The 12,375-nt window shown below is 43.6% G+C and overlaps 2 pseudogenes; both read right to left on the bottom strand.

The window, feature by feature from the left end:
* Positions 1-211: 211 nt before the first annotated feature.
* On the bottom strand, positions 212-10,532 carry LOC136633512 (uncharacterized; annotated as a pseudogene).
* Positions 10,533-10,597: 65 nt separating this feature from the next.
* Positions 10,598-11,766, bottom strand: LOC136633511 (uncharacterized; annotated as a pseudogene).
* Between the last annotated feature and the right edge of the window lie 609 nt (positions 11,767-12,375).

Below are 12,375 nucleotides of genomic sequence, written 5' to 3'. Positions count from 1 at the left end.
GGTCCCCTTCCTTCCTCCATTTAAACGCTCATTAAATGATCCCAATCCTAAGGCACAGAAAATCTCACAGCTCCGGAAACAGTTTATCGCTCCCCAAACTACAATCAAACCCTCATTCATTATCTCCTGAGAAGAGGAACTGGGTCTTTCCCTGTCACAAAATGACACTAAATCAATCCTGGCCACCTCAATTGGTCTATCTCCCTGCATTCTAGCCCAAGAATCCCACTACAAACTTCTTGTAAGATGGTACAAGACACCGCAGTAGCTCTTTGCATACAAACTGGCACCACATAGCAGATGTTGGAGATGTGACGCGGACGAAGGCTACTATTTGCATATCTGGTGGACCTGTGCGAAGTTGGCTCTCTTCTGGAGGGGAATAGGAAAAGTGTTGGGAAGGATTAAACAAAACTTTGTTCTCATGCCCGAGATGGTTTTCTGTGGATGCCATCCATAGCATTTTATCCTTTAAGGGATAAGCTGATAGCCTACTTAATAGATGCAGCTAAAGCTCTGATTCCGCTGCACTGGCAATGCGAGGCACCCCCCTCTCTAACCCATTGGAAGGAGAAGGTCGACATGATCTTCAACCTGGAGGAGCTGGCTAGCTGGCACAATAACACACATGACAAATTCTTAAAAATATGGTCTCCCTGGCGTAATTTGAGACTTCTGGACGTTTTATCTTTGAGTAATTTGAGTCGTATTCTTTTCACTCCACCCCCCCCCCCCCGTGCACTTTAGCAAAGAGTGCGTTAATTTTATTTTCCCGAAGGGGCGAGTCAGCACATAGCGCACGTTTATGCACTGTCTTGCTCTGACGTATTGTTTTATGATTCTCTCTGTATGCATAATCTATAATGGTGTTAGATATCTTGGATTATGTTATGCCCTGACAAACGTACCCTACCCTGTATTATTGAAAAATTTTACTAAAATTTGATTTGGGAAAAAAAAAAAATTTCACTGCGGACACAGACCGGTGTAAATCATGATGGAATTGTGTGCGTACACTTTCTCGCTGAGAGCGGTATTGTAAGGCAAACTCCAGGGAGAAAAAAATTATACGGAAGGCTGCAAACAGGCCTAGCTGTGCAATAGTGATGGACTACAACTCCCACCAGACACCCTGTAAAATTCAGACGGTCAGAGGTAGCCCTAAGAAGGACTGTTGGGGTTCTTGGAGACAGGATCCTAGACTACACTACCACTTTCCCTTTCTCAGCAGCACTTTCCCTATACTCTGTATTACAGACTGCAGACTGAGAACGCTATAGCTGTAATGGCCTGCACAGCCCGATATTAAAAAATTGTGCAAAACTGCTCCCAGCAGCCACAACAGTAATGCACACGGTCAGATGTGGCCCTAAGAAGAACCGTTGGGGTTCTTGTAGACAGGAAGCTACACTAGCACTTTCCCTAATCTCTCCCAGTGTGTGTCTGAGGCGAGTCGCGGGCGGGACCGCTTTAAATACTCAGCGGTCACTTGATCTCGCCAGCCACTCACTGCAGGGGGGTGGGATAGGGCTGGAACGTCACAGGAAGAAGTTGTAATGTCTTCCCTGCATGTCTATTGGCCAGAAAATGGCGCTAAACATGCAGGGAAGGAAATGGAATTGACTCGAGTACCGCGTGGTGCTCGTCTCGAGTAACGAACATCTCGAGTACCCTAATACTCGAACAAACGTGAAGCTCATCTCTATTCCCTATATTTCACTAGCGTGTTTGGTATCTAATTCCTGGAGGACGGTCTCCCAATAGGAACATTGTTGGGGATTTTGGGAGTGGACCTATGAATAGCCTTTGCAATAACCTGTGAACCTGGGACCATAATCCGTCAACCACCGGACATCTCCGCCATATATGTGCTTGGGACCCCAGTTCTGTACACCCTCTAAAGCATAGCAGTGATACTGAGGGGAAAAATCTTATTTAATAGAGATGAGCGAGTATACTCGCTAAAGGCAATTGCTCGAGCGAGCATTGCCTTTAGCGAGTACCTGCCCGCTCGAGACAAAAGGTTCGGGTGCCGGCGCTGGGGAGCGGTGAGTAGCGGCAGTCAGCAGGAGGAAGCGGGGGGAAGAGAGGGAGAGAGAGATCTCCCCTTCGTTCCGCCCCGCTCTCCCACGCAGCTCCCTGCCCGCCGCCGGCATCCGAACCTTTTGTCTCGAGCGGGCAGGTGCTTGCTAAAGGCAATGCTCGCTCGAGCAATTGCCTTTAGCGAGTATACTCGCTCATCTCTATTATTTAACCTTACTGGGACAAGATGTGTACGATTTAGAATCTTGATAGATGTCTCCATTAGGGTGACATGATGGCTATCTTTAGTGATAGTTTCGCAACAGTGGTGCCATCTTTCTTCTGACATGTGTATTTGTAGTTCCGTTTCACACTTTTGCATAAACAAAAGCTTGCCTTCTATATTGAGGCTATTCAGTACGTTATATAGTAGGGACAGGGCTCCTTTTCTTAGGGGGTAATTTTTGCACAATCTTTCGAACATTGTCCTCTCTGGAATTACCTGTGGCAGATTCAGTAAATGCAGAAAGTGGAAAACTTGGTTTACTTGATAATATTCAGTCACCAGAGGATTAAATTTAGTTTGAAATTGGGTTACTGTTAATAACTGGGATCCCGTAACAAAATGGTGGAGGTCTGTCAGTTCATTAATTTTCCACCATTGAAACTGCATCAGATCCATGCTTGGTGGGAATCTTGTGTTTGGGATGATAGGAAGCATCGTAGAGGGTCTGGCAGAGGGCTTATATTTGAATCGGATATTTCTCCCTATTCTCATGGAGTGGGATGTGAGCAGACTTATGTTATGTAGATTTGGGCCCATGGAGTTTTCGGACCATATTAGGGAAAGAAAAGTCTGCGGAGCTATTCTAGATGCCTCTATATCGACCCACAATGGGGCCTTGACCCCTCCCAATGTTGATATTCATTGTGCTGATTGAGCCACAACATAATATTTGCATAGATTAGGGACAGAAAGGCCCCCCTTATTTTTGTGGTAGTGCATAAGGGTATTTTTTATTCTTGGTCTTTTTGAAGCCCAGATAACTGAAAGATGCAACGTTGAAAATTTGTTATAACTGGGCGGGGGATTGGGATAGGAAGTGTCCTGAATAGATACAGAATGCGAGGTAGCAGATTCCTTTTTACTGTGTGAATACTCTCCACCCATGATAGTAACGGGTCATCCCATTTGGTCAAATCAGCCATTAATTTATGTATCAGGGGAGGATAATTCCATTTGTAAAGAGTAGCTAATGATGTGGTTAAATTGATGCCCAGGTAGGGGATGTAATGATGTTGGTGCTGGAATCTGAAATTTAAGTTAATTAATTTTATTAAAGAGGTGGGGGAGTTCAAATAAGCTATGTCACATTTTTCAGAGTTGATTCTAAGCCACGAGATTGACGCCCACTTTTCTAATAGTCCCATTAAATTGGGTAGGGAGGTTAACGGTTAAGTTAGTGTCAGCAATTAGTCATCGGCGAAGAGGCTCAATTTGTATTCCCCTCCTCCCACCCTAACCCCTTTTATATTGGGATTCTGTCTAATAGCTATAGCGAGGGGTTCAATAGCTAACGCGAATAACGCTGGTGAAAGAGGACAGCCTTGTCGCGTGCCCCTTCTGATTGGAATAGGAGTCTCTTTGCTTGTGGGCAATTTTATCAGAGTGGAGGGAGTTGAATACAATGCTCCAATAGCCTGTATAAAAGTCCCGTCGAAACCCATACGCTGCAAGATAAAAAATTTACAGTCCCAGGCCAGTGAATCAAAATCTTTTTCTATGTCAAGAGCGAGTAATGTAAGCGGGCTTTTTGTAACTTTAGTGTGGTCAGTGATATTTAGCACCTTTCGAATGTTATCTGGGGCCTGCCTAGATGGGATGAACCCGACTTGGTCCTTATGGATAAGATTTGGAAGGAATTGGTTGAGGTGAGCTGCGTGGATGGAGGTGAAAATTTTATAATCAATATTTAATAACGAGATAGGCCTATAGCTCTTAGGAGAGAGAGGGTCTTAATTGGTTTTGGGAATAACCGTAAGGTTAGAATTTAGGAATTCCTGAGGCGGGGTGTCTCCTTTTAAGAGGGATTGGAATAGATTCTGCAGAGGTCCTAACAATATATCTTTATATTTTTTATAATATATTGCAGTATAGCCATCGGGACCAGGGGCCTTCCCCAACTTTAGGTTATCAATGGCATCCCTTATTTCTTCCGCAGTGACGTCCCCATTTAGATGGTCTCGTTGATTTTGAGATAAGGTGGGCAGTGGGAGGGATTCTAAGAAAGTAGGTCCTCTGATCTCTACATTCCCCCTATGTTCTTTATATAGAGACGAATAATATGCACCAAACGCCTTATATATTTTGTTTGGATTAGATGTGGTCATATTGTGGGGAGTGTACAACTTAAATACTGAGTTCACCCTCTGCCGCTTTCTTAATTTTGCTGCTAGTAATCTATCTGGCTTATTGGCAAATTTGTAATATTTGTACCCGGTCCATTGGATCGCGCGTTCCACCTCATCCGAAAGAAGGGCGTCCAGCTAAATTTTTATATCCCTGATTTATTTAATTGTGGCCCTTGAGGGATTGCTTTGATTATAAGTTTCCAGCAGAAACAGTCTTCTTTCAAGGGCTAAGTGGGTTTGCGATTTTTCTCTTTTTCTCTTTTGATAAGGGCCTCATTCAGTCTCCATTTAAAAATGGGCTTGGGAATCTCGTCCCACTGGACCACCGCGAGAACTAAGTCGTGGTCTGACCATGAGCATGGGTAGTGCCTGGATGTTACTAGTGCAGGTAGGAGGGATGTGGACATCATAATATAATCCAGTCTGGAATATACCTGATTGACTGGAGAAAAGAAAGTATACCCTCTCTTGTTCCCGTGTACCTCCCTCCAGCTATCTGCTATCGCCAGTAGAGATAGTTTGTTTCCCCAATTCCTCCTCTGAAGAGCTGAGAATCTGTCTGGAGTTCTATTTGACCTATCCAGGATTGCCGAGAAGGGGAAACTGAAATCGTCAGCCAATATAATTTTATACTGTAAGAGTTTAAGAAGCTTCTGGTAAAGTACCTGCATGCTGGGAAGGGGATTTTCTGAAGGGGCGTATATGTTGACTATGGCCATCGGTTGGGTGTACAATTTGCCTAGCAATATACAGAATCTTCCTTCATGGTCTATATCAGTCTCTTCAACTTGAAAGGGGAAAGAATTATGAAGTAGGGAAAGGACCCCTCTATGTTTTTTGATGCAGTTGCTGTATAATATCTGGAGCAGTGATGGTGAAAGTATTTGGGGATAGAGGTGTGTGAAAAGTGGGTCTCCTGTATACAGACCACATCAGGTTTATGTTTTAAGTACGACAGGAGAGCCATCCTTTTCTTATTAGGAGAATTGAATCCCCGTACATTGTGGGAGATTATACATACCATTGGATGTCCTGTGTGTAACGCTCTACCTCTCTCTCTCCCTGAACCCCCGAGTTAGTAGGACTAGTTTGTCTACCATACTCCTTGTATAACTGAAGGCCTAGAATGCTAGAAAAACGAACAGTTATGCAAACAAATAATGTTTGCATAACTGTTTGCCCCTCCCCTTTTGCCGCTCACAAACTTCCATTAGTTTAATGAATAGGGAGTCTTTATAGTAGTCTTTTCTTTCCTTTTCCTTTTTATAAGGTGTTGGACTGGCCTGCATTGGACTCTTGAGGTAGGGACCTTGCCGTCCTTCTCGAAGGACGAGGCCGCCTCCATGTCCTCCCGGGGCGAGTGCTTGAGGGGCCACTCTTCCCTGGTCTCTCGACTGGAATTTGTGCCCTCTCTAGGGCCCCGTATGCCTCCTCTATAGACTTGGCAGTATAGGGCCTCCCAAGGTGCTGGAAATCAAGAGCGAATGGGAACCCCCATTTATATCTTATATTGGCTGCACTCAGAGCCTGCGTAACTGATCGGAAGGTTCTTCTTTTGGCCAGGGTTGATGGGGCCACATCTGCGTACAGCTGAACTGAGGTGGGCAGTCCTGGTAATGAGGTTAGATTTCTGGCAGCTAGTAATAGTTGGTCTCTGACCTCGCAGTAGTGTAGTTTAAAGACCACATCTCCTGGGAGGTCCAGGCTGGGTGGGCGAGCAAGAGCCCTATGTATCCTGTCGATTCTGAAGGACGTTTGGTCAATCTGCAGGAGAATAGCTGAAAATAGGTTGACTGCCGTTTCCTTTAGGGCTGTGATGGATTCGGGTAGGCCTCTAATGCGGATATTGGATCGACGAGACCTGTTCTCTTTGTTTTCGTATTTGGATTCCAGTAACTCTATTTTGGCCTCAAGCTCAGCTACATGTTGGCGGTCTGCCTCGATAGTTTCCACTATGTCATCAATTTTGTTTTTTTCAGCTCATCCGTCCTCTGGCCTAAGTCCCAGATTTCCTCAGAAAATTCCCTAACGGCTGCAGAGAGTTCAGTTTTAAAGATTATTTTCATCTGGTCGAGTAGGGAGGATTGGTCAAAAAGGATGTTGTTAGAATCTAGATTTAGTTCCTCTTGCACTCTTGGTGGGGTCGTCCCAGCTGCCGATGAAGCTTGGGTATTCGCCGGGGAGGGTGGGTCGGTGTGAGATTGCAAAGCAAATATGCTGGGTAGAGTAGCTCTTGAGGGGGTCCGATGGAGCTGCGGTATTTTGCCTTTGGTTTTTACCATTGTTATGTAAAGATTTAGAAAGATCAGCAAAGGGTGCTGGAGTAATCGAATAGGTTGTTATTGCATGACACGGTGCGTGATTCCGGGAGGAGCAGAAACTAAGGATGCATTCTCCCATCCGTCACATACTGCATAAACACCCTGATTAGCGCAGTTTGCTTTTTGTTATATCATATTAGCCAAAATAAATAAATAAAATTAAATTAAATGGAAGGCTGTTGTTTGTGAGAGGGGTAGCAGGTGGCAATAGAGTTCAGTAAATCTGGATTGGGAACTGTAGCTTGCTTATGAGACAGTTTTACAGTCCAGAACTTATAGTGTGCCTCTATAGTATAAGCAGCCTGCTTCTGTCTCTTGATTTGTTCTATTAGCAGTGAGGATATAGCCAGATTTTTGGTGGTTTAACTTTTATAGTGTCCTGGCTGCAGGGGGCTTTTGCCTTTCTCCCCAAGTTCTTTCAGGGCTCAGTCCCTTTTTTAATGCATTATTCAGCCCTTTCAGGGGTGCCTGTGGTGTCTGGAGGCACCCTGTACAGACTTTATTTTTATCCTGCGTGGGGGAGAGTGCTGTGGCCCTGTTGAGCAGCATTCCCTCAAACCCTGGTGTTATGGGCCTTCTTGCCGAGCTTTGTAGCAGCTCTCCTGCAGCCTCTCTGGAGCCCCCTCTCACCTCCCTCCACTCGGCATCTCTTCACCGCTTCTCCAGGCAGCGGCAGCAGAACCCTGCTTCCTCCCACTTGACCGCGGGTCTCTCTGTTCCCGCCGCCGCCAGCAGTCGCCTCCGCCGCGTCTCCCACTGCATGGCTGGCGGGGCCCCGGAACTCCAGACCGCGGCTACCGCCGCTGAGGTAGGCCGCGCTTTGATCCAGCTCCTTTGGACCCGCGAGTGGGCTCAAACTGCTCCTCTTGGTCTGGGGAGGCTGCCCGAGGTGTTTCTGAGCCTCTGAGGGCCGTCTGGCCTGCCTCCATTGTCCTTATTTATAAGTCTCCTAACGCACCTTCTGGGTGCTCTCCTTAAGTAGTGATGATACCCCTCCCTACCAACATCATAGGCCCCTCACTAGCCACGCCAGAATCCTACAGCACACTGATGAGAAGCAAAAACCCTTAAAGAGTTGTAAGGATTCTGGCTTGTTTTCAATTCCCAATCTTTCTTATAAAGACCTGTATAAAGGTTCAGACATTGTTTTGCAGGAAGGCTGCCACCCAATAGGTGACGCTATTTTTCCATCTATCAATTTGCATAAAAATTGGAAGCACATGCTAATAACAAGCATGTTTTAGGCATAAAATTAAGTTTACTAAGAACTGATTTTTTGCTTCAAGGATGGTTTCACATTACTTTTCATGAAGCTAGTGCTGGTTCCATCCTGCATGCAGAGAACTGCGTGGGGGCTTAAACCTGGACAGTACTTGATCGCCACTAAGAGTGACTTTGTATGACAAGATTTGGGGGCACTGGATGAACTGTCTGGCAACAGCAGCAGAGATGCCTGTCTAGATATTGGGAATGGATATTGTGGGGGATACCCGCTTGAACCGATCTACTGTTTAGGCTAATTCTTTTTTTTCTTTAAGAGTCACGCAGGGTTGTTGTTTAAGGGGGAGGGTGGGAGGGGGGTGGGGTTGTTCTATCTATTTTTTTGCCCCTTTTTTGGTTGTTTTGTCTTGTTTTTTCCTTCTTCCTTTTTCTCCTGTTGTCTTGGGGCTCCGGACTAGGAGCCCTCCCTGGTTTGGGTTTGTTCCATTATGAGTAGTTGATAAATGTGAAAATGAACAGCCAAGTATTATGTTTTATGAGAAATGCACACGAATATGCGAGACACTCAGTGTTTTCACTTTTGTCTTTTTTTTTCAGTTCTCATGTACTGTGATGTATCAGCAAGGTGTACATTCTTTATGATGTCTGCTGTTACCGTATATTTGTCTTTTGGCTAAATAAACCTTCCTTTAAAAAAAAAAAAAAAGAGTGACTTTGTATGACACAGATATTAAATTAAGGGATATGTCTAAATCAACACCGCTGTGAACCCAACATATTTTATAATTGACTAGCTTACCCGTCGCGCGTTGCTACAACATCAGAAGAAAGGAAAATCAAGGAAACTCGTTCTGATAACATTGAATTTACATTGTGTCATTTTTATTTAAAATTACTCATTTTCGGAAACTGTAAATGTTTGAATTCAAATGGCATATCTGTTGGGATAATTGGAATATGTGGCAACAGAACATCTTCCCCCTTGAATTTCCCATTCAAAATTATAGCTCCGATGACATTGTTCATCATCTTTTTCACTGAAAGTCTTGTACCGTTGCAAAGTCGTGGTGGATTGATGTTTCGGAGAAGAATGATAGGCACGCCTATTTTCAATGTTAAAATGTGTGGTGGCATACCTGGAAAATCAAGTGAATTCAAGAATTCCGTTGGGTAATTGACCACTTTATCTTGATTCATTACAGTATCGATGGACTTATACGTTGTCGCTTCGCCTGATATTCCGTTTTGAATGCCGAAATTGATGGCATTGACATCGTTGTTGGTAGCTGCTAATATAGCCCGTGCGCTGAGCCACTGATGATTTTTGTAATTCTGCGCGATATTTGGGAACATCTTTTGAATCAATTCGTCTTTGGTTGATGTCATCTTTCCAAAGTTTGTTGGCAATGTGATACATTGTGTAGATCTGTCGATTGGCATTTTCCCATTTCCAATATCCAGCAATTGCTTTGCGAAACGTTCGGCGGATGCATCATTTTGTAGTTGAACATGCATATTGGTTTTCAAAGTCAATTTCTTAACATGTCGCCATAGAACTGATGATTTGAGACATGCATTAAGTTCATCAGCGGGTGTTGAACGGGGTATAACTGGCAGAGTTTGTTGAAAATCATCAAACAATAAAATGAGTGCTCCACCGAAAGGCTGTGCATTTCCCCTCAAATCTTGCAGGGTGCGATCAAGCGCTTCCAATGCTTTTTTGTGAGCCATTGTGCATTCGTCCCATATGATAAGTTCACAAGTTTAGAGAACTTTGCCCATTCCGGAATTTTTGGTGATATTGCATGTTGGCGTCTCAGTGGCTTGCAAATTCAAGGGCAATTTCAGTGCTGAATGTGCTGTTCGACCACCATCCAAAAGTGTTGCTGCAATTCCAGATCATGCAATTGCCAGTGCAATTTTATTCCGTGATCGTATAGTTGCCAAAATGATTGAAATGAGAAATGTTTTGCCAGTACCTCCGGGCGCATCTATGAAGTACAATCCTCTGCTTTGATTTGTAATTGCTTTTATGATTGTGTCATATACAATGCGTTGTTCTGGAACCAATTTTGAAAGATTCTTTTCAACAAATGTACCCAAATCATCGACATCGAAGTGTGTTTCATGTTGCAAATCACGATTATAAGCGTCATTTGCAGCTCGATTCGGTGCACACATTCCCAACTGCACCAATCCTTTGTTAGCGATTGCCAAACATATATCCTCGATCGAAACTAACGCCTCATTATACACGTTTGTTGTGAATTGCATCTCCGGATTCATTGCTCGCAAACGACGTAGGATGTCTTCACTCATGTAATCTTTGTATTTTTCCCAAAGATCTTTCGGATTGGATGGGAAACACGTTGTCAATATTATCGCAAATAACGTGCGTATTTGCTGTGGTTGAGCAGTATTCGATGCATCATTGAGTGCTGTGTCCCAATGGGCATCGTTTTCAATAAGATTTAATTGCTGGCAAGCTTCTCGATAGGTCGCACATACTTCACCATTTACTGTTCTCAGTTCTTGGAAGGATTTCGGTCCACGCATGTTAACTAACAGTAAGCGCAAGTAAAAATATTCTTGATTGTTTGGATGAACTGTATACAGGCGGCCTAACGTGTCGGACGAATATATATTCGGATGTCCTTCAACTGGTTTGCCCTGTTTACGACGTTGAAAATTTTTCGCTGATGCATTCCATGTGTAGTATTTTGGCACTTCTGAGTAAAGTAGCGTTCCTGCGAACAAATCATGCATGCACAATGAGAAGAAGGCAGTTAATGTTGTTTGCGCTGGTGAAGATGCTCTTGCATGTAAATTTTTAGTTGTAAAATAGACGCGCTGTCCATTTTCAAGATGTAGTGCCAAATGAACAACTGTTGGATGACGTTCATGAATTGGAAATGAGAAAATACGCCAAACAGCTTCATTGCTACTAATGTAGCATCCCAATTGATATCGTTCGATTTCATCGATTGGTGCAGATGCATTTTCCACTCCAAAAACTGCCATATCACTTCCCTTATTGACATATTTGCAAATGTATTTGATCGATTTCACTGAATTGCAATACTCGACATTGATGTGTGCTTTGAACGTCTTTGAGAGTAATGGTGAATATGGCACAACCCAACGATTATCGACTTCCATGTCATTGTTGCACACTTTTAAAGTGATTAATTTGCCACCATCTTCAGTTGATCGTCGACGATATTGTGGATATCCATCATTTCCAGTGATGGTTTTGGCATGTAAGTCTCTTGGATAGCGTTTCGTGCATTTTCCATCCTTCATGCATGGAGAATAGTTGTTGATTGCGCCACATGGACCATGAAGCATGTTTTTAGTAACGACTTCGAATAAGCCTGGATCAATGTTGAAATCTGGGATTTCTGCTGAGATGACTTCATCAATTTTGTCTGGTGTAATTTTGTCGATCAACCAAATCAAAATGTGTGCATGCGGTAATCCTCTTTTCTGCCATTCAATGGAATACATCCTACAGCGTAGACGTCTCCCCAAAAATATGATGTTTGACAATGAAATCCATCATGGATTTCAATTTTTGTTTGAACACACGTGCGATGATGTCATGGTGATCCGAAGGCAATTGTCCAGGCAACAGAAGTTCTTTAATTTCATCCCACGTAGGATTGCACGTGAATGTTATGAAAAAATCTGGACGGCCATATGCGCGAACATAAGTCATTGCATCTTGTGCGTATTCATGCATGTGCCGTGGGCTTCCTGTGAATGTAGCCGGCAGGATGACCATTTTCCCAGTTCATTGGGATTGCCATCAGTAGCAATTGCATCACGTAAATGAATATATTCTTCTGAATGCAGTTTGGTTTGATTCAATCGAATGAAGAGAAGTCGTTCGGACTCGATTTTTGCATACATATCGACAATGTATTGATGGAACAAATGCCGACATTTCAAAATGTGATTGTCTGGGTTCTCACGAATCATCAATCGATATGAATGGCACTGACTTTCTTATTGGTCTCCTCATGTGTTTGTGGATTTCTCATTTTGATGTTGAAATGATATACATCTTCTCCTTGCCAGAATAAAATTGGATATTGCAATGCATCGTATGAGCGATGAGTTTCGGAGACTCGGTGAAGATGACCATCTCTGCGATGAAGAACTATATCACGCGAGTTAAATTCTTCGCCAACTATGACAATCACCACTTCATTAATTGTTGGTGGGTTGTATTGTCTTTCGTGTTGGCCGACTGGTGTTTTGTCAGCTCTAATGACAACAACGTAATAATCAGCTGGCATTCGCTCGAGGGCCATCCTGAACAGCTGAACTAATTGGTTGTGTTGCTCAAATAAATTTTGTAATGCAGAAACAATTTCTCGATTAGTGCTGGTATTGA

This window comes from Eleutherodactylus coqui, chromosome 6, assembly GCF_035609145.1.
Source record: "Eleutherodactylus coqui strain aEleCoq1 chromosome 6, aEleCoq1.hap1, whole genome shotgun sequence".
Taxonomy (NCBI): domain Eukaryota; kingdom Metazoa; phylum Chordata; class Amphibia; order Anura; family Eleutherodactylidae; genus Eleutherodactylus; species Eleutherodactylus coqui.
Note: the sequence above shows the minus strand (reverse complement) of the source record. Positions and strands in the feature narration are given on the sequence as shown.